The sequence below is a fragment of the Bos indicus x Bos taurus genome, chromosome 22, assembly GCF_003369695.1.
Source record: "Bos indicus x Bos taurus breed Angus x Brahman F1 hybrid chromosome 22, Bos_hybrid_MaternalHap_v2.0, whole genome shotgun sequence".
Classification (NCBI taxonomy): domain Eukaryota; kingdom Metazoa; phylum Chordata; class Mammalia; order Artiodactyla; family Bovidae; genus Bos; species Bos indicus x Bos taurus.
In genome coordinates, this window is record NC_040097.1 from 54,997,768 (window position 1) to 55,020,435 (window position 22,668).

Consider the following 22,668-nt stretch of genomic DNA (forward strand, 5'->3'; position numbering starts at 1 on the left):
AAATGTGATGTTTGGAAATAGTATAACATTGGAAATTCAGGCTGAGTCTGAATTTGGAGGACAGATCATCCTGGTTTCAAATTATACCATTTATACCATTGGTACATTTATACCAATGAATGGCACTTAAATAAAATGAAATGCAGCATACCCAGACTCACAGAATGGAGAAAATGAGAGTCATCATTTCTAGCTCTGATTTAAAGAACCCTATAATTCATCAATTCACCCATCCATTTATGTACATTATTAAAGTATATTAATTTACTTTGGGGAGAGATTCACTTTCCTCCCTGTCCACCCCCCCTTCCAGTTTTATTGAGATACAATTGACATTATGTAAGTTTAATGTGTACACTGTGCTGCTTTAATGCACGTATATGTGGAGAAATGATCACCTTACCTATTACTTGTTGGTGTGTTGAGAACTCTTAAGATCTACTTTCTAAAATTATGGTGCGCCTGGGGAATTTGTGTATCATCCTGGCGCAGGGGCCGTGCTGTCTTCTCCGCGTTGTTCTAGTTTTAGTACACGTGGCAGCGAAACAAGCGCTTTCTAGTGTTCCTTGGGAATCTGTCATGTACCAGGTACCATGTTAGTTTCTGACGAAGCTTGGTGGGCTCACATTCTAATGAGGGAAGGGGGCCAAGGGGAGAGGCGGGTTAATGATTAATTATAGCAAAAGTCAAACGCTTCCTGACACACTGTTGGTAAAGCCACACACCATCTATTGTTGGTGAGAACTGAAATTAGGGGAGGACATTTGGCAAGATTTATCAAAATTGTGGGGCTTCCCTGGTGGCTCTATGGTAAAGAGTCCACCTGACAATGCAGGAGACTTAGGTTTGATCCCTGGGTAGGGAAGATCCCCTGGAGAAGAGAATGGCAACCCACTGCAGAATTCTTGCCTGGAGAATCCCGTGGACAGAGGAGCCTGGCGGACTACAGTTCATGGAGTCACAAAGAATTGGACACGACTGAGTGACTGAACAACAAAAACAATCAAAATTGCAAATGTACATACCTATGGACCCAGTGATTACACTTCAGGGAGTCTCTCTGAAGGAAATAATGGTAGAAAATATCAGAAGCAGGAGATTATTTATTGTAGCATAATTTATAAAACAAAAGATTGGAGGCAACCATAATGTTCCTAGATTATGGCCCCTCCATGTAATGAAATGTCACAGAACTCTCTACAAGAATGAAGCTTGAAACAGAAAAATCTCCAGAATAAAGTATAAATGCAGACCAGTGTGAAAAGATTTGTGTAAAAAGGAGGGAAGAAAATGACATAGTTAAGTGTATAGACATAGAATATCTCAGGAAGGACACTGAAAGCATTGTTGTTAGTTGCCTCTATGGAGGAGAACTAGGTGTCTGTAGGGTTAGGGTTTTTAATTCTTTTACCTTTCAAATGACCAATTGTGTGAACATATTACTTTTCAAAAAGTAAAGTTTAAACTTTTAAAAAAGAACTATTTACATTGAATGAGCAAAGTATGAACGAAGTGTGTATTGTATAAAGTGCTATTGGAGTGCTAAGTAGATTTGTGTATTCTAATTATCAGTTCAGTCAATCATAGGGAGAATTGGTGTCAGAATAGGTAACGTTTACTTATGTGTTTATTTTTGGCTGCGCAGGGTCTCCGTTGGTACATGCGGGCTTTCTCTAGCCGCAGTCAGTGGGGGCTCCTCTCTAGTCCCCGCACTTGGGCTTCTCATTGCTGTGGCTTCTCTTGTTGAGGAGCACAGGCTCTGGAGCATGTGGGCTTCAGTGGTTGCCCCAAGGCATGTAGGATCTTCCTAGAGCAGGGCTCCAACCTGTGTCCTCTCCCTTGACGGGCGGATTCTTAACCACTGGATCACCAGGGAAGTCCAGAATAGGTAACTTTTAATATCCATAGAATCTTGTGCTTCTGTGACAATTAGAGGTGACATTAGAAGATGTCTGAATTCCTTTCAAATGCCAGAACTGTGTGATTCAATGGTTTTAAGAAATCGAAGGAGCAGAGGTTTGCATCTATGTGAGTGGGGGAGGGAGACCTTTAATAATTAAATGCTAGGAGCACTCCCAGGAACCATCCCATCAACAGGGAAAGACAGTTAATTTATGCACGTCTTCTTTGTGCTGCAGAGGGAGGCAGGCTGCTTCCTCTGCTGATGGGCGTGGCATTGCCTGCTTGCTGCTCAGGTACATACAGCTCTGCATCTTTAAATCAAACCCGGGTGAGTAAATTTAGTACCAGAAGTGGGAGGCTTCTGAATAATTAAAGATTTTCCCTTTGTTTTCTTCATCTATACATTTTTCTGAGCACACCAGCTATTTTGTTAGCCTCCCACTGCGGGAAAGATGCAACTTTGTGACTTTGGCAATTGTTGAGGAGGTTTGGGGAAAAAAAAAAAGGCTTAGCCAAGATTTATTAGGTGATTTATCTCAGTTCTTAATAAACCAGGGAAGAAATGTTAGGAGCCAAGGAGCGGCACTGGGAAAAACAAGCCAAGGCCAGAGACAAAAATAACAGAGAAAAAAGATGCTTGCCTGCAGCAAAACAGGATGCTAGTGTGACCGCCAGCCCAGACTTTCAGGAGGCCCAGCCTCCCCCAGCAGAAGCTCCCAAACTGTCTAGGAAGTCTCCCCTCTTGCACGAGACCAGACTCGGGGCAGACCCAGTGGATGTGCAAAGAACACGCTGACCTAATTTACCCCAGCTGCAGCGGGGCTTCTGGGTACCACAGTCTCTTCCAGTTTCTTGTACAGTTTTGTGACCTCCATGTGGTCAGATTTGCTAGGGTTTTCATCCCAATCTGAAAGTCAGAGCTTATACACAAGTCACCCTTCACACCTTTCCATTTTAATCCGTCAGCCTTCCCAGAGAGGCCTAAGGAAGGGGAGGGCAGTCCCATTCACTGCCAGACCCCTGGGCTGCCTCCCGGGCGAGCAGGAATCAGGAATGTCGGCTGTACATTTGAGATGATTCCCAGTGAAGGATTCCACCTCCCCTCGGCCGGTGGAAAGACCCCAGGTTCCCAAGTTCAGATGCTATCGAGAGGGCATTTCCTGGAGAGGCCTAGTGGTCCAGCTGCCCCTGCCCCCGACTCTGCCCTCTGCCCCTGAATTTCAGAGGAACAGTGAATCTGCTTCTTACCAGACTAGGTCTTCCACACAAAACTAAACTAACCTCAGCCCGATGCCCTGAACGTTTTTTATCATGAATATATATATATATATATATATAACAAAATGAACCATTTAAACCACTTTTAAATATATAGTCCATTAAGTGCATTGACATAATTGCACAACCATCACCACCATCCAGAGCTTTTCATCTTCCAAACTGAAGTTCTGTATCCATAAAGCAGTTAACTCCCCACCCCCACCCCTAGCCCTTGGAAACCACATTCTATTTGCTGCCTCTGTGAACTTGGCTTCCCTGGGTACCTCTTATGAGTGGGGCCGCACAGATGATTCCTTCGGCACTGGCTCATGTCACTTTTCAAGGCTCACCCATGCTGTCCTGGCTCCTGTCTGCCTTTAGTTTCTGTCCCCTTCCCCACAGGCTCTGTGCTGCCTTCTCCCCTCACCGCTGCCTCACTCCCCCGTGTCCTAGTCCCTGTTTTCTCTGGGGCCCCCCTTCTGATCCTTCAACTAGTCACAGAATAGGGCCTCCATCTTCCACCAGGCACTCCACCTACAGTGGGGCCCCAGATCACATTCTGTAAAAGTGGTGCCGTTGCTGCAGAGAAAAGGGAGCCCTCTTACACTGTTGGTGGGAATGTGAATTGGTACAGTCTCTATGTGTGATATGGAGGTTCCTCAGAGAACTAACAGTTTTGAGGTTCCTCAAAAATAGCATGTAAATTCCTCAGAAAACTAAAAGTAGAATGGCCATATGCTCCAGTGATCTCACTGTAGGGGCATATATCTGGAGAAAAGTATAATTTGAAATGACACACGCACCCCCCGCCATGCTCAAAGCAGCACTATTTACAATAGCCGAGACATGGAGGCAACCTAAATGTCCATTAACAGATGAATGGATAAAGAAGATATGATATATGTATATACAATAAAATATGACTCAGCCATCAAAAGGGAATAAGACCATGCCATTTGCAGAAATATGAATGGACCTAGAGGTTATTTTACTAAGTGAAGTAAGTCAGACCGAGAGAGACAAATGTCATATGATATCACTCATATGTGGAATCTAATTTTAAAAAATGATACAAGTGAATATATTTGTAAAACAGAAATAGATTCATAGGTATAAAAAGCAAACTTATGGTTATCAAAGAGGAAAGGCAGGGGTGCATAAATTAAGTAATTAGGGATTAATAGATACACACTACTATATATAAAATAGGTAACCAACAAGGAAACTATATTCGGTATTTTGTAATAACATAACGGAAAGAATCTGAAAAAGAATGTATGTGTGTGTGTATATGTAACTGAGTCAGTTTGCTGTTTACCTGAAACTAACACAATAGTGTAAGCCAACTATACTTCAATAAAACATAAATAAATGAAATAAAAGTGATATCTTAGTGAGAATTTATTTTAAGGTCACCTCCTGACAGGAGTTATGATAAGATTATCGAGAAAGAACCAAGGCAGCAATGAAAGAAGAGGCCAGGGGATGGGAGGGTATGTTCACAGCGTGTCCCGTGACTTACAGGCAGCCGGACGCCATGGGCAACGCCCCTTGTCTACCGTCTTCAGACGGGGAGGGGAAGGAGAGTGAGGGCGGGGCGGCCCCCTCCCCGGACTGTTCCTTGCCCAGCTTTGGAGGATTGTCCTGGGTCCCACATCATGGAACAGCAGAACCAGAGCGGGGCGGTGGCAGGGGCTCGACAGATACGCGTGCACTTCCTGACATCTTTACGTGATAACAGCGCGAGGGCTGGGACAGCAGCAGAAGGTGGCTGGAAGGAATGCGTTATAAAACCCTATTAAAAATAGTGCCTCTTTAATCTCTTAATTTCCTTCCTGTCGGTCAGGTGAGGGCTGATAAATCTGGAAACCCATTGGTGAAAACCTCACAGCTTGTTAATCAGGTGAGCTGGCTGGGAGCTATCTATTAACCCAGGCCCACTCTGGTGCGGGGTGACCCAGTTTTAATGGGAGAGTCGGACTCTGATTTTTCTGTTACTGTACTTAAGGCGACTGGCCGTTATTTCTAAGAAAAGCGAACTGCCGGCAGCCTCCGTGTCGGATTTCTCTGGCAGGGCCGCTGCCGCTTTCATTCAGCCCTTTCGTCAGGTCATTCGTGATGGGTTGGATCGGACACGGACAGACAGATAAGTTCTTTCCCACTTGATTCAGCAAATGGCCTCGTGCTGGCTGTTGTTTTTCATTGGTACTCTTAGTGTTAGCTACTGAGTATGAGATACCGTGACTGTAGCTGAAAGAGCTGAGTTCTGTGCCAGTGTTTACAGGGCTCCCCTGTTCTGTTGTCTTTTGGTGGGGGTAAGTGGGGGCTAGTTTCCCCTTCACTGACCTCCCAGAGGAAGGATGCACAAGAGCAGAACCCAGGGTGATCTGGGAAGGTGAGGAAATCCAGGTAGGTAAGGTAGTCACTAAGTTGTGTCCGACTCTGTGATCCTGTGGACTGTAGCCTGCCAGGCTCCTCTGTCCATGGAATTCTCCAGGCAAGAATACTGGAGTGGTTGCCATCATCAGGATGGAACTGGACCTTGGTATCTGACCAAACCTCTGCTGCTTGGCACATTCTGAAAACAGCCTCCAGAAAGGGAGGTAGGGGACTTCGCTGGTGGTCTAGTGGTTAAGACTTTGCCTTCCAATGCAGGGGTGCTGATTCGATCCCTGGTTGGGGAACTAAGGCCTCACATGCCTACCAGCCAAAAAACTGAAATAGTAAACAAAAGCAATACTGTAACAAGCCTGGTAAAGACTTTAAAGATGGTTCACATTAAAAAAAAAAAAAAACAAAAACAAAAAAAACAACCAACAACCATCTACAGAAAAGGAGGTAGAAAAAAGAACCTGATGGAGGAATTGCTGAATTCTAGGGTGTCCTGTGAAGCCATCTCGTCCATCTGTACCTCGCTCCCTGCTTGACCTGCTTCAACACTCTGCCTCTGGAAAAGGGATCTGCCCTCTGCTTAGGGGTCTCTTTCTAAAAAAAAGGTCCTTGTAATCTGGAAATGTCCCCTTTGGCTTCGCCCATTTCCCTTGATGCTGTGTGCAAGGCCTACTCTTTACTGCTTCTATACAAGGCGGAGAAAAGCCAGTTGACACCCTCAGTGGATCCTCAGCCACCATCAACCTAGGAAATGAACACAATTGTGTCTCCCTTTCTTCACGTCTTCTCCAAGCCGATCAAAAAGTCAGTTTCTTTACTGAAGGCTGGCACTCTTTGCCCACACCTGTCTATGGAATCTAATTGGTTAAATGCACAGACTTTGTGTTTGCGAAACCTCCCAGAGGAGGGCATGTTGTGTAAGTAATCTTTTAACTCAGGTACATGGAGAGAGGTTGTTGTGAAGATATAGGGGTGGGACAGGTTAAGGGTCCGAGTGTATGGGGAGTGAAGTGCTAAAGAGTGCAGGGTCTAAAGCTAGACTGCCTGGTAGGAACTCCAATTCTGCCACATGTGGGCTGAGTCTGATTCTTTCCTATGAAATAGGATTGTAACAGAACCTCCTTTATGGAGCTTTGTAATAGAATTACAGATTATACCATGTAAATGGCTTACACAGCACCTGGATATGGGCCACTTAATTTCGTCTCTCACCATGATCATTGTCATCGTCATCACCATTGTCATGATCATGATTGCTCATTTGCTAGACTGTGAGCTGCTTGAGGACAGGGACTGGATTTAACTGTGCGTAGGAGGACTCAGCCGGAGAAGGCAATGGCACCCCATTCTAGTACTCTTGCCTGGAAAACCCATGAACGGAGGAACCTGGTAGGCTGCAGTCCATGGGGTCGCTAAGAGTCGGACACAACTGAGAGACTTCACTTTCACTTTTTACTTTCATGCACTGGAGAAGGAAATGGCAACACTCTAGTGTTCTTTCCTGGAGAATCCCAGGGACGGGGAAGCCTGGTGGGCTGCCGTCTATGGGGTCGCACAGAGTCAGACATGACTGAAGTGACTTAGCAGCAGCAGCAGCGGGAGGAGGACTCAGCAAGTGTTTGCTGAATGAGTGAACAAAGGTTACTTAGTGTCAGGCTTGGGCTTCCTTGGTGGCTCAGATGGTCAAGAATCTGCCTGCAATGCAGGAGATGCAGATTTGATCCCTGGGTTGGGATGATCCCCTATAGAAGGAAATGGCAACCCACTCCAGTGTTCTTGCCTGGAGAATTTCGTGGACAGAGGAGCCTGGCAGCCTACACAGTTCATGGAGTTGCAGAGTTGGACATGACTGAGCGACTAACACTTTCACATTTTTCAGTGTCAATCTTTCTTTTCAAATTATTCCTTTTTAAAAAAATTTGTTTGCATTTGTTTATTTATTTTTAAATTAAAAAAATTGAAGTATGGTTGATTTACAATGTTGAGATGTATAGCAAAGTGATTCAGTTATATACATATGTTACATTACATTATATATTCTTTTTCAGATTTTTTCCTGAAAGGTTCTTTTCTTTACTATAGATTATTCTTTTCTACTTAGGTTATTACAAGATATTGAATAGTTTCCTGTGCTATACAGTAGGTCCTTGTTGTTTTATCTATTTTATAGGTAGTAGTGTGTATCTTAGAGAAGGAAATGGCAACCCACTCCAATGTTCTTGCCTGAAGAATCCCAGGGACGGGGGAGCCTGGTGGGCTGTCATCTCTGGGGTCGCACAGAGTCGGACACGACTGAAGCGACTTAGCAGCAGCGGCGGCAGCAGGGTGTATCTGCTAATCCCCAGCTTGTTTTTTTAGGACTGATTCTTGAGGTTTCCTTTTGTTTTGTTTTTCTCTTTCAATCTCAAAGACAATATAGTAAGTGTTATTTTGGGAAGAAAGGAAGACAAAAATACCCTCAATCTCACCAAATTATCATACTTCTCATTTTTTTTTTTTTTTCTATTTATATCTGGTCCTTCAAGAGCACGTCCCCGCTCACCTCCACTCCCACGGGGAGAAGTATGCTTGGCCCTATGACTTACACTGGTCTCGTGGGGTGTGAAGTGTACTTTCTTATCCCCGTATTTTGCTCAGGCATGTGATTTACTTTGCTTTCATTTTGGCTGTGCCATGTGAGATCTTAGTTCCCTAACTAGAGACCAAACTCCTGCTCCCTCCAGTGGTTGCGTGGAGTCTTAACCACTGGACTTCCAGAGAAGTCCCTGATTTGCTTTGACAATGGGATGATGTGAGCAGAGGCTTAGAGTATACTTGTGCTGCTGGACTTGCCCTCTTGTACCACTGTCATTGCCATGGAAAAAGCTCCTTCAGCCTGGGCCCCAGGACAGACATGTGTGGAGCAGACCTGAGTTCAACCTACTTCAGGGGCAAAAACCCAGCTGAACCACAGCAAAGTCACCAGCAGACATAGGGGGAATAAGTACTTGTTGTTTGTTATGCAGCAATAACTGACTGATGCACTTATACAATGTGAATGTAATTTGTACATAGGCACAACCAGAACTGTATTTCGCTTTAATTCATTATGTATATGATAGCTGGGTTTCTCTATGTTGTCATGAAGTTTTGATAGTTTTCAACTAGTAACAGAATGCTTAATCAGATTTATTTAGGAAATAATAGCATAGTAATATTTTTTCATATCTTGGGGACTTTGTGTGTCAGGTAGAGTGTCTTGTGTACATTTAGTCCTTTCAACAGTCCTGGGAGGTGAATCTCATTCACCATTCCATCATCTCAGAGCTAGAGGTGTCATGACATACACTGAAGACTATGGACACTGGAGCCAGCCTGCAGGGTTCAAATCCTGGTTCTGCCACTTCTGAGCTGTGACCTTGGGAAAATCACTGAAAAGCTTTTGACTCAGTTTCCTCACCTGTAAGGATGATCATAATAATAGGATCTACCTTATAGAGTTGCAGCTATGAAATTATAATAAGTTAATATACCTAAACATTTAGACTAGTGTCTGGCCTATAGAATTGATGTTAGATATCATAGTAGTTGAGGAAACTGAATTTCAGGGAGGGTAATAAATTATAGTAAACCAACTATGATACCTTGCTGTGTGCAGGTCAGGAAGCAACAGTTAGAACTGGACATGGAACAACAGACTGGTTCCAAATAGGAAAAGGATTACGTCAAGGATGTATATTGTCACCCTACTTATTTAACTTATATGCAGAGTACATCATGAGAAACACTGGGCTGGAAGAAGCACAAGCTGGAATCAAGATTGCCAGAAGAAATATCAACAACCTCAGATATTCAGATGACACCACCCTGTATGGCAGAAAGTGAAGAAGAACTAAAGAGCCTCTTGATGAAAGTGAAAGAGGAGAGTGAAAAAGTTGGCTTAAAGCTCAACATTCAGAAAACGAAGATCATGGCATCCGGTCCCATCACTTCATGGCAGATAGATGGGGAAACAGTGGAAACAGTGACTGACTTTATTTTTCTGGCTCCAAGATTGCTGCAGATGGTGATTTCATCCATGAAATTGAAAGACGCTTACTCCTTGGAAGGAAAGTTATGACCAACCTAGATAGCATATTCAAAAGCAGAGACATTACTTTGCCAACAAAGGTCTGTCTAGTCAAGGCTATGGTTTTTCCAGTGGTCATGAATGGATGTGAGAGTTGGACTATAAAGAAAGCTGAGCACCGAAGAAGTGATGCTTTTGAACTGTGGTGTTGGAGAAGACTCTTGAGAGTCCCTTGGACTGCAAGGAGATCCAACCAGGAGATCAGTCCTGGGTGTTCATTGGAAGGACTGATGTTGAAGCTGAAACTCCAGTCTTTTGGCCACCTGATGTGAAGAGCTGACTCATTTGAAAAGACCCTGATGCTGGGAAAGATTGAGGGCAGGAGGAGAAGGGGATGACAGAGGATGAGATGGTTGGATGGCATCATTGACTCGATGGACGTGGATTTGGGTAGACTCTGGGAGTTGGTGATGGACAGGGAGGCCTGGCGTGCTGCGATTCATGGGGTGGCAAAGAGTCGGACACGACTGAGCGACTGAAATGAACTGAACTGAACTGAACTGACCTTGCTAGGATACTTTAATGATTCCCACATATTGAGAAAGTATTTGGATTTTCAGGGTTTTTGTTTTTTTCCCCTGGAAATCATAAAATCATCATGATGCACAGCAAAATAAGCTGCCTTGGCAAATGTTGATGGTGAACTGTTCAGCACTGTTCAAGGATGCACGGACTCTTGGTTAACAGACATTGGGTATTAAGGTTCCACTGTCAAGTCCAACAGAGAAGGCAATGGCACCCCACTCCAGTACTCTTGCCTGGAAAATCCCATGGACGGAGGAGCCTGGTAGGCTGCAGTCCTTGGTGTTGCTAAGAGTCGGGGACGACTGAGCAACTTCATTTTCACTTTTCACTTTCATGCATTGGAGAAGGAAATGGCAACCCACTCCAGTATTCTTGCCTGGAGAATCCTAGGGACAGAGGAGCCTAGTGGGCTGCCATCTATAGGATTGTACAGAGTCGGACACAACTGAAGTGATTCAGCAGCAGTCAAGTCCAAACTTAGGCAGAGACAGAAAGGCTTCAGGGAGCCTAATACTTGTCTGAGAGTCACAAGGTGGTAAGAGGGAGGGGTAGAACAACTTGGATTTCATGACTCCAACCCCAGGGGTTTTTCACGGCACCACGCTGTTTCTCTAGAAACAATAATTGTTCATTTAAAGACAGAGGGAATGATCCATTGAAGATTAATTTTGCTGTTTAGCAGGGTGACCCACTTAAAACCTAGCTTGGATTTTACTTTTTACCGCAAAACACATTGAATGTTTCCCTGGCTTATGTTTGGGTTAGAGAATAAAAGGTGAGGAAGGGAAATTATTCCTCCTCCATCACGAATAAAATGTCCTCTTTCTTCCCCGGCCTCTTGGTGGGGGTCTGGTCTCCCTTTCGATGTTACTATTTCCTATTGTTTTGAAAGCAGAAAGCCAGCAATGCTATCTAGGGTCAACGTGGTGAAGCTGCCGGGGGGGGCTCACTGTTTTGAGGGTCTGAATCCTTCCATCACTGCCCCAGTGTCCTACTGACCAGAAAGGGGGATAAAGGAGCTCTTTAATACATACAGTGCTGAAAAGGGAGGTGACGATGCCAGGTGTATGGCTGTGGATCCACATAAGAGGAAAATGGGATAAATAGTGGTTCTGCTTGGCAAGACCTGGGTTCCTGAACCCATTTCTGATCTGATTCCCCTGGCTGAAGTCCCAGTAGAAATAGCTCTTCTAGGAGGGACAGGACCAGAAGCATCAGGCCCTGGATACTAAGTGAGAGGCACCTGGAGCTGGCCTTGCAGTACAAAGAGTGGAGATATCCTTGTCTCCCAGCACAGTGGCTGCCATGTGCGGAGCTGGACTGGGCCTGGGGTTGGCATCACCACCAATGACCCAGAAACATCATTGGCCCTAGAGCACCAAAAGGCCATGAACGGAGCAAAGACAGCAGTGGTACTAGAAGGCAGGGTAGATCCCAGTGGTCTCCTAGTCAATGGGGAAGTTGGGCTGACTTTTTCCTCCAAAGAGTTGTGATTTTGAGGTTTGCATTTTGTGTAATAGTTCCTGGGGAGGCAGGTTCCCCAGGGGGAAGATAACTGGTATCACTTCCAATATGGCAGCAGGTGGGGAGGAAACAGGAAGTGGGGCAAGAGCCTGGGCCTCTTCTGACTTGACCTGAGGATGTAAGGGAGAGGGAACATCTTTGCACAAGAGTGTCGTCAAGCTCTCCAAAGCAGGTAGTCAAAGCCCCTAGGAGTTAAGAGAACATTAGCAATGTCCTCATTTTTCAGAAGGAAAAAAAAAAAAATCTAGCTTGCCTTCTTCTGAGTGACCCACAGTATTTCCTCAACAGCCCCAGGAAAGCAACGGCCTGAGCAAAGGAGATGAAATTTTTAAGTGTGAATTGCTTTTATATTCAGATGAAAACTACTAAACCCGGTTCGTGTTGTAAAATATAATAAAACATACAGAATATCTAATGACATGGAAAGATGTTCCCCACATAGGGCCTCATGAAAAAGCAGGTTCATTCCTGGATTTTCAGTGTGATCTCCTTTCATAGCACTAGGTAGATAGATCTCTGCCGAGGGAAAAGTCAGAAAGATGTATTCCAACATGCTCCCTGTGCTTACTCTTTGGTGCAATAATGGGTGCTTTTTATTTCTCCATTCTGTTTGTCTGCACTGTTTGAATATTTTTATGATAAATAGGTATTGCTTTTGTAGTAAGGAACAAGTGCAACATAGGTTTTTATTTTTAAAAACCAAGAGCAAATCTAAACAACAACAAGAAGTCCTGCCGCCTTTGTGTTCAGGACGGCGGAGATGGTGGAGCTCTTTCATCTTTTGGGGGTGTGAATGTCAGGGCTGGAGGACAATGACTCAAAGGCGGTGGGAACGCAGCCTGCGGAACAAGTTTCAAACAGGAAAGCTCTTGTGGGTGACCCCTGAGGTCAGCTGCAGAGCTTACTGCAGATTCCACAAAGAGAGAAAGAGGATCCAAAAAGGCATGGGGTGGGGTCGGTTGGGCAGGCGTGGCCCAGTTTAAACAAAACAGCTTTGATGTGGGTCCCAGTGGGCTGGCACGGGAAAGAGGGGGCCTGCTTTCTGCCCCAGCCATCAGGGAGTCATAAACATCTATCTCCAGAGGGAAGATCCATCAGCTTTGCATCAACCACAAAGGAAAGATTTACAGGTAATTTTCCCCTCCCAGTACAGAAATATGATCAAGCATATGCTTGGAAGGTTTCTGTTTTTCTCTTTCTCACACTGTAAATAGAGATGCTTTGTTTTTTTCTCATTCCTGGTGATGTTTATAATGAGTTTTACAGACACAGAGTGATGTTTGGTGCTGACAATGTGCTTTCCTTACATCCATCAGGAGGGTGAGGCATATGGACTCTGCTGTTCCCCACTCTTGAGATGATGGGGAGCAGCTGAGGTGCAGGGTTCTGGGTGTGCTGGAGATCTATCTGCTGGCCCAAAATTCCTACAGAGCACACAGTCTGTCCTTCTAGGCCCAGGCAACACGACCTCAGGGAGGTGTGGCTCATGGGGGTGGGAGGGGGGAGAAATACACCTGGCCCCATATTGTGGATCAGTTACCTAAAGGAATACCTTGGGAGGTGATGGGGTTCATTTTAAGTCCAAACCTCTTGAAAGCCCTTTCATTAAGCAGTGGAGCACCAAGACCTTGACGTGGAGACAAACATTTGTTGGTTCAGATCCATGCTCTGCTGTAGACTGGTTGTGTGATCTTAGAAAGTGTAAGAAGTTTCCTGGAAACTTTAAAAAAAATTGATCTACAATAGATTTATAGTGTTGTGTTAGTTGTAAAATCTCAGAAATGTATCTCGGGGGAATCCAGTTGTTTATGTCTCATCAGACCAAGAGGCAAGTGATAGATAAGAAGTGATTTATTAGAATAGGATGCTTGTGAGGCTTACAAGCAGGTGGCACAGAAGTACCTTGCCAAGAACTTAGTGGGCTACACTTCTATAATCAAAGGACATGGGGAGGGGAAGAAGACAGCTTCTTCCTCCTTGCGTAGATGTCACGCTTCCATCATCAACTCCTCCTCCATGGCAGGTGGTCAGGTTGGGATTGTCACAGCGCAATGGAAACAACCCAAAAGGCAGTAATGTATACTAAAGTATGGTAAAGCACCTCAGGTTTTAGTATAATGTCACTTTTGCTTATATTTTTGTCTTTAGTGTGAATAGAGGAGCATGTCCTAGGAATCAGTAACTTACTGACATCAGTGGGCAGGATGTAGCACTGTCTCGGGGGCATGTCTCATGTTTCCATTGCATGGGTTTGTTGCTAAGTAAGCCCGCTTGGTTTTGTGGTTAAGCAAACTTGCTTTGAGTGATGTTTAACTTAGAGGGCTCTCCCATACTTTTTTCTCTACTTACAATTCCCTAGTGAAATTAGCTATTTAATCACCTACTTTGTGTCTTTACTCTGTCCCTATCAGTTTCAAGTGTTCAGGTGTAGAGCAATGTAACACACACACACACACACACACACATGTGTATATGCATATATGTGTGCATGCATATATGTGTGTATATATGTATATGTGTATATATATATATATATATATATATATATATACTCTTTTTCAGATTCTTTTCCATTCTAGGTTATTACAAGATCTTGAATATAGTTCCCTGTGCTACAGAATAGGCCCTGTCATTTATCTATTTTATATATAGTTAGTGTGTATCTGCTGATCCCAAACTCCTAATTTATCTCCCCTTACCCTTTCCCCTTTGATAACCATAAGCTTGTCTTCTAAGTCTGTGAATCTCTTTTTGTTTTGTAAGTAAGTTCATCTGTATCATTTTTTTTAGATTCCGTATATAAACGATGTCATATGATGTTTGTCTTTCTCCCTCTGACTTACTTCACTTACTGCAGTATGATAATCTCTAGGTCCATCCTCGTTACTAAAAATGGCAGCATCTCATTCCTTTTCACGGCAGAGTAACACTCCATTTGGTAAATGTACCACAGCTTCTTTATCCATTCATCTACCAAAGACTTAACTTTCGACCTCTGTGCGCCAGGGATGCAGCCTTCTTGCACCGGGGGTGGTACAGAGTGTGCAAGCGAGAAGTCCTGGCAGCGCTTCGTGGAGGTGGTGCTGGTGGCTCCGGCACCCCAGAGTGAGGCGCTAGTAAGGCCACCTAAGCAGGACTTGCAAGGGGGTACAAACCCCACCTGAGCACCTACTCAGGAGAGAGTGCTGAGGTGTCTGTGCACCTCCCTCAGAACCTCATGGGTGAAAACATACAGGTCAGAGGCCATTACATATATATTTTTAATACTGTTTGCTAATGTGACGGGCAGAAAATGAAATCTTGTCATTTGAGTTGCATTAGCAACTTTGATTATTGTAAAATGTAACATTTATTAGCATGTTTATTGACCATTGATATTTCTCCCTTGCTCTTGACCTCTTCATGGTCTCCAATTTTTCCATTAGCCTCTCAGGCCAGTTAAATTTAACTGTGTGTTTTAATGTTCCCCAGGCTTCAAAAGAAGAGACACAGTTCAGAATAGCACTGACTTCCAGCTCAGTAGAAAAGCAACCTGGGGAGCCCCAGACTTCCCCTTCCCACAGGGAAATCAGAGCCTGTGTTCATTCCTTTCCCTCTAGACTCTTTTCAGGTTTAACAAAACAACAGGAGGTAGAAGAAATCAACAGTCAAGGACAAAAAATGCTGAAGAAAAAAGGCAAAACCACCACAGATCTTCAAGAAGGGAAAATGAGTTGCATGGAAGATGGGCCCGTTTTGTTGCCATGTGGCTCCCGGAGAAGAAAGCGATGGATTCCCGTCATTCTGCAGAAAGGGTAGGACCCCAGAGACAATTTCTTCCACCTTTTAAGTGTAAGCTATTTGTACCCCTCGCATCCAGCAAGGCATCAAGGAGTTTCCCTGGTGGCTTAAATGGTAAAGAATCTACCTGCAATGCAGAAGACCTGGGTTCAATCCCTGGGTTGGGAAGATCCCCTGGAGAAGGAAAGCAACCCACTCAGTGTTCTTGCCTGGAGACTCCCCATGGACAGAGGAGCCTGGCGGGCTACAGGCCACGGGGTCGCAGAGTCAGACACGACTGAGCGACTAAGCTCACACAGCACACAACACAAGGCGTCAGGAAACAACTCCAGCACAGTCAACAGCATTCTCAGGGCCCGACTCAACATTTTTAGAGAAAGGTCTTAAATTATTTTGTCATCAAAGCAAACTCAGTTCCGGCTCTCAACAGAGGATAGAAGAGCTGTGTGGCTACAGAGCTTTACCAAGGAGACCTCGGGTTTGAAGAATCCTGTAAAACAAAATGTCTGTTCCTCTCACCATTTCTTACCTTCAGAGAATTTCTGAGGCTTATGTAATGGAAGGTCAAGGGAATAAAAACTCACTCACTGTCTTCCCTTGGTTCGGTCAATATGATATGAGGGGTGGGTGGGAGAAGCCTCACCATTGTTCTTATTTTACCTTTTGCCCCACAAAGTCTTTGAAATTCCCAAATCTTTCAAAATTCTCCCAACCCAACATAGATGATCACTTTGGTGAACACTAGTGAAGTGGAAGTGAAGTGGAAGCGTTAGTCACTCAGTCAGGTACAGCTCTGCGATCCCATGGGCTGTAGCCTGCCAGGCTTCTCTGTCCATGGAATTCTCCAGGCAGTAGTACTCTCTAATAAATTAAGGTTGCAAGAAAGAAACCAGAATCCTTGGCTATTTTAGAAGCTTTCTGTAGCCTGTTTCCATGAGCTCTTGTTCCAGAAAATAATTAGCAGCAAATGGAAGTACTGCAGGGAAACCTGGGGAACACTGGGCGGTGTCCATGGACCATTAACGAGGAACAGTTTCTTGGAAAAATGGAGCCAGCATCTTGTACCAGGTACATTTTTCTGCTTGATTTCTGGTTGGGTGCTTGGAAGAGATAAAATTAAAATTTGGTTTTCCTAGAGCAGGAGAGTCCCTATCACTTAAGGAAGAAGGAATAGGATATTTCTGTGATCTTCTCTCTGCAGTCATGCCTGTTCAGCTGCTCCCCAAGCCACACTGTGTTGGGTCAAACAGTTTAGTGAATGTCTTTGTTGATTGTGGCTGCCATAACAAACAATGGGAATTGTGGCTTAAACAATGGGAATTTATTTTCTCACTATTATGGAGGCTAGAAGTCCAAGGTCAGAGTGCCAGCATGGTTGGGTTCCCATGAGAGCCCCCTTTCGTGTTTGATAGCCATCTTCTCACCGTGCCCCACTTGGAAGTGAGAGGTCGAGGGGAGAGACGGAGGAAGAGAGGGAGGTGGGGAGAGAGAGACAGAGAGAGAGAGCAGGAGAGTGGGGAGGGGAGGGAGAGAGAGAGAGAGACAGAGATAGAGGGAGGGAGGGAGGAAGAGAAGGAATGAGAGAGAGGAGGGAAGAAAGGAGAGAGGGAGGGAGAGAGAGATACAGAGACAGAGAGAGAGAGAGGGAGAGGGGGAGGGGAGGGAGACAGAGAGAGGGAGAGGGAGGAGGGAGGGCTTGATGTGTCTCTTCTTTAAGGGCACTAATCCCATCATGAGGCCCCACCCTCATGATCTCATTTAACCTAATTACCTCCCTAAGGCCCCACCTCCAAATACTAACACACTGGGGGTTAGGGCTTCAGCACGAATTCAACATGAAATTTTTTCAGGGATGGGACACAATTTCACAGTCCACAGCAGTGAAGTTGATGAAAACAGCGTTGAAGTCCTGATGTATCAATCATTCTCCTTTGGGGGCCTTGCTCCTCCTCCTGTCCTGTCTCTATGCCCACCATGTCTTGGCTCCCCACATGCAGGGTAAGCCCTGAGGGGGAAATACTCTTCGGTACCCTGCCAGCTGAGACAAGCAGCTGCAGTGGTGGCAGATCTCCTCATCATAAAAGCAATGTTGGCTCTAATTTTGTAAGTTGTCACTGTTTCTTTAGTATGCCTCATGGCCCACCATGGTTCTGTGCCTTGAACCAAGCCAGTCTCTCTGGTGAACAAGATGACCAGGTCCTCCAGCCCATCTTAGGAACCACTGGACCAGAAGAGAACAATTTTTTTTCTTGGCAAATGATCAAGTAATACATATTAAACATTTTGTGTGCATATGTGCATGCTAAGTCACTTCAGTCATGTCTGACTCTGCAATCCTATAGACTGTAGCCTACCAGGCTCCTCTGTCCATGGGATTCTCCAGGCACGAATATCAGAATAGGTTGCCATGCACTCCTTCAGGGGATCTTGCCAACCCAGGGATCGAACCCATGTCTCTTCAGTCTCTGGCATTAGCAGGTGGGTTCTTTACCACTTTGGCACCACCTGGGTGACAAAAGGTTTTGTGGATCATAACTAATCAGTTCTGTCTTTGCACCGTGATAGCAGCCATAGACAATATGTAAATGATTACAGTATGGCTGTTTTCCAATAAAACATTATTTACAAAAAAAAAAAAAAAATAGGCTTGGGCCAATCTGGCCCAAGGCTCCTAGTCTCCAACCTTGACTCCCTCTTACCCTCTCTCCTGCTCCCTCTCTGCTCCCTCCTTTCCAACACTGAACGGTTAAGTATTTGTTTGATTGTCTTCATCTCCTCTGTTCTCATGACTAGTGTCTTTGTCTCTGCCTTTAGATCTTTACATGTCTTCTGGTGGGAGTAGTTTGGATGGCCCCATATCTGAGTGAACCCATGATGGGATGGGAGCTGGCCCCCTTGTCTGTGTGAGACAAAGGCCAGTCAGATAGAACAGGGCAACGACTGTGTGGTTTTCTCTCTGCTTTGGACTATTTCAGGAACTTGGATGCCCTTTTCAGTGCATTCCATCCCTGGGAAGAATCCGGAACCCATAGATCAATGGCCATCAGTCTAGTCCTGGTTGCCAGGCACCTGTAGCTATGGTAATCTGCCAGATATCTCAATTTAGATCTTGATTTAAGAATCTCTGGGAGAGGAAGAAGATGACAGGTTTCTAACAAGCTAATTTACTCACTGAGCAAGATTAACCGTGGTGGCTGGACACCCCAGTCTCAGAAAGACATAGAGCCTTGCTCCACATGTCAGCCGAGCTCCTGAGGGGTCTGTTGAGTGATGAGCAATTTGACAGGTGTTACTTCTCCCATAAGGAACTTCACTCCTGGAGGTCCATCCATCACTGCTTCTAAGGTCCTAGGCACCATGGCCTTTGTACCTAGATGGCTCTCCCTGATCCCACCTCTGCCCTCCATGTCCACCATATTTCATCTCAATCAAGCAGAAAATGTGATCCTTTGAAACCAAAATGAAGCTTGATCTTTGCTCAAGATCCTGAGGCAGTTCCCCAGAGTAAAAGCCAAAGTCTTGACAAATACCTATAAGGTCCAGATGATCTGACAGCTTCTTCAACTCATTCCTCATTTTTGATTTTTAAATTTTACTTTATTTTTACAATATTGTGTTAGTTTCAGTTATACAGCAAAGTGATTCAGGTGAGATTTTTTTTTTCAGATTTTTTCCATTATAGATTATTACAAGATATTGAGTATAGTTCTCTGTGCTATACAGTAGGTTACCTATTTTATATATAGTAGTGTGTATATGTTAATCCCAAGTTCCTAATTTATTCCCCCCACCTTTTCCCTGTGTGTGTTAATCACTCATTCGGGTCCGACTCTTTGAGACCCAAGGACTATAGATCACTAGGCTCTTCTGTCCATGGGATTCTGGAGTGGGTAACCATTCCCTTCTACAGGGGATCTACCTGACCCAGAGGTCAAACCCTGATCTCTTGCATTGCAGGCAGACTCTTTACCACCTGAGCCATAAGGGAAGCCCTCCTTTTCCCTGTGGTAACCATAAATTTGTTTTCTAAGTCTGTGATGCTCTTTCTGTTTTGTAAATAAGTTCATTTGTATCATTTTTTTTAGAGTCTGCATATAAGTGATAGCATATGATATTTGTCTTCCTCTGTCTGACTTTGCCCGGTGTGATCGCCCCTAGGTCCATCCGTATTGCTGCAGATCCACCCACTGCTCTCGCAGCTTCATCACTCTCCTCGCTGCGGGCTCCACGGTGGCTACATTCTACCGCACAGTACTCACACTCATCAGTCAAGGCCTTTCCACCCTCTGCAAGATTCGGCCTTTGCTGCTTTCAGGTCTCTGTTCAAATATCACCTTGTCAGTGAAGCCTTCCCAACTCCTTTACTTAAAACAACACCCTCCCCTACTACTCTGTCACTCTCTGAGCCTCTCATCCTGATGTATTTTTCCCCAGTGCACTTATACTAACATACTGTATATTTCCTTATTTATCCATGTATTATCGCACTTGTCCACTAGAATGTAAAACTCCAGGAGGGCAAGGAAGTAATCTACTTGATTTAAAATTTTATCTCCAGGACCTACAACATTTAATTTAAGATTAAATTAGAACATTAAATTTAAAATTTTATCTCCAAGACCTGTTATTTTATACATAACGAGTCCATATACACATATATACATATGGGTGTCTATGTATATATATCTACATATATCTATAATATACATAGGGTTGGACAGAAAGTTCATTTGGGATTTTCCATATTATCTTACAGAAAAACGTGAATGAGCCTTTTGGCTAACTCAATATGTGTGTGTGTGTGTGTACATGTGTATATTTCGGTGAATGAGTGGGTGAATTCATGACTGATCAAAATAACCTGTGGATTTTCTCTATGTCCCATAAGTTTTTCTCTTAATAAATGGTTCACGTGCATGGATGCATCCTTTTTTAGGTAGATAGAAAGTCATTGGGACCATAAAAAACTATAGGATCATTAGTTCTGGTGAGAGAGGCAGAATAAATGACTTCCTATCCAAACAGGATCTAGTTTTTATTTTTATTTTTTTCAGGATCTAGCTTTGTTTGGAGATTGTAAATCCTGGATAAGGTTCTTTCATATAACTGTGCTTTTTTACACTGCACTATATTTTACCTTAATTCTTTGCTCACAGACATGAATAAAATACTTATTTTACAGCAATAGGGAGTGAGCTGGGTTAACCTTCCCCCAAGTATGCTTCATTGAACATTAAATCTAGAGAGTGCGCTCTGCATCTGGGGACACCGAGTGCACTGCACCCAGCCCAGTTTCTTTCAAAATGTCTACCATTCTTGAAATTCTGCCCAAGCTCACCTTATAGGGTGATCACTTCACACCTCCAAGTGCACATGAGTTAGTCAAAGCATACACCAACTTTCATGCTGAGTGGGATGCTCTGAACATTGAGACAACCATCAAGACCAAAGGTGTGGATGAGGTCACCATTGTCAACATCCTGACCAACCGCAGCAATGAACAGAGCCAGGATATCACCTTCGCCTACCAGTGAAGGACCAAGAAGGAACTTGCATCAGCACTGAAGTCAGCCTTGTCTCTGCCACCTGGAGGCGGTGATTTTGGGCCTATTGAAAATACCTGCTCTGTATGCTGCTCCTGAGCTGAATGCATCCATGAAGGGACTGGGGGTTGATGAGGACTCTCTCATTGAGATCATCTGCTTAAGGACCAACCAGGAGCTGCAGGAAATCAACAGAGTCTACATGGAAGTGTACAAGACCGGTCTGGAGAGGGACATTGTTTCTAACACATCTGGCGACTTCCACAAGCTGATGGTTGCCCTCACAAAGGGTGGAAGAGCAGAGAATGGCTCTGTTGTTGATTATGAACTGACTGACCAGGACTCCCGCTATCTCTATGATGCTGGTGTGAAGAGGAAAGAAACTAATGTTCCCTAGTGTATCAGCATCATGATTGAGTGGAGCGGGTGTCACTTCCTGAAAGTATTTGAAAGGTAGCAGAGCTACAGCCCTGATGACATGCTGGAGAGCATCAAGAAGGAGGTCAAAGGTGACCTGGAAAATGTTTTCCTGAACCTGGTCCAGTGCACTCAGAACAAGCCCCTGTATTTTGCTGACAGACTGTACGTCTCCATGAATGGCTAGGGCACTCGTGGTAAAGTCCTGATTAGAATCCCCCATAGTGGCATGGACATGTTGAAAATAAGATCTGATTTCAAGTAAAGTTCGGCAAGTCCCTGTACTACTACATTCAGCAAGACACCAAGAGCGACTACTAGAAAGCGCTGCTGAACCTGCGTGGTGGGGGTGACTGAACCCCACAACAGCCTGAGCATCCAGGGTGGCTGCTCCGTGCTCCAGCTAACAGTTCCACACAGTCGGCTTGGGCTAACAGCCCCTGTGCCCATCCTTGGGAGGGTGACGTTAGTGCTGCCTGCCCCACCCACTCTTTTGTTAGTTTAGTTGCCTCCACATCACCTGACTTTCCCATCTAGTCCCTCTTTATAGCCAAAGAAATGAACATGCCAAGGATTTGGAAGTGAAATCTATGATGTGAACACTGTGTCTCTTGAGTACTGTGTCATAAACAGATGAATAAACTGAATTTTTTTTTAATTTATTTATTTTTTAGTTGACGGATAATTGCTTTACAGAATTTTGTTGTTTTCTGTCAAACCTGAGCATGAGTCAGCCACAGGGACACATATCTCCCCTTCCTTCTGAACCTCCCTCCCATCTCCCTTCCCATCCCACCCCTCTAGATTGATACAGAGCCCCTGTTTGAGTTTCCTGAGACATACAGCAAATTCCTGTTGGTTATCTGTTTTATGTGTGGTAAGTTTCCATGTTACTGTCTCCATACTTCTCACCCTGTCCTCCCCTCTCCCCATGTCCATAAGTCTATTCTCTATGTCTGTTTCTCCATTGCTGCCCCACAGATAAACTCTTCAGTACCATTTTTCTAGATTCTGTATATATGCATTAGTATATGATATTTATCTTTCTCTTTATGACTTACTTCACTGTATAATAGGCTCTATGTTCATCCACCTCATTGGAACTTACTCAAATGCATTCCTTTTTATGGCTGAGTAGTATTCCATTGTGTATATATACCACAACTTCTCCATCCATTCATCTGTCGCTGGACATCTAGGTCGCTTCCATGTTCTAGC

The 22,668-nt window shown here is 44.4% G+C and overlaps 1 long non-coding RNA gene, 1 other non-coding gene and 1 pseudogene across 2 annotated transcripts; 2 read left to right on the plus strand and 1 right to left on the minus strand.

Annotated features, from left to right (window-relative positions):
- Positions 1-447: 447 nt before the first annotated feature.
- On the minus strand, positions 448-553 carry LOC113881089. Its single transcript, XR_003507941.1, has one exon. It is a non-coding gene; the product is annotated as a U6 spliceosomal RNA (small nuclear RNA).
- Positions 554-12,723: 12,170 nt separating this feature from the next.
- LOC113880687 lies at positions 12,724-20,114 on the plus strand. Its single transcript, XR_003507800.1, has 3 exons — positions 12,724-12,840; positions 15,310-15,504; positions 19,649-20,114. It is a non-coding gene; the product is annotated as an uncharacterized LOC113880687 (long non-coding RNA).
- Positions 20,115-20,213: 99 nt separating this feature from the next.
- Positions 20,214-22,090, plus strand: LOC113880603 (annotated as a pseudogene).
- The last annotated feature ends 578 nt before the right edge of the window (positions 22,091-22,668 follow it).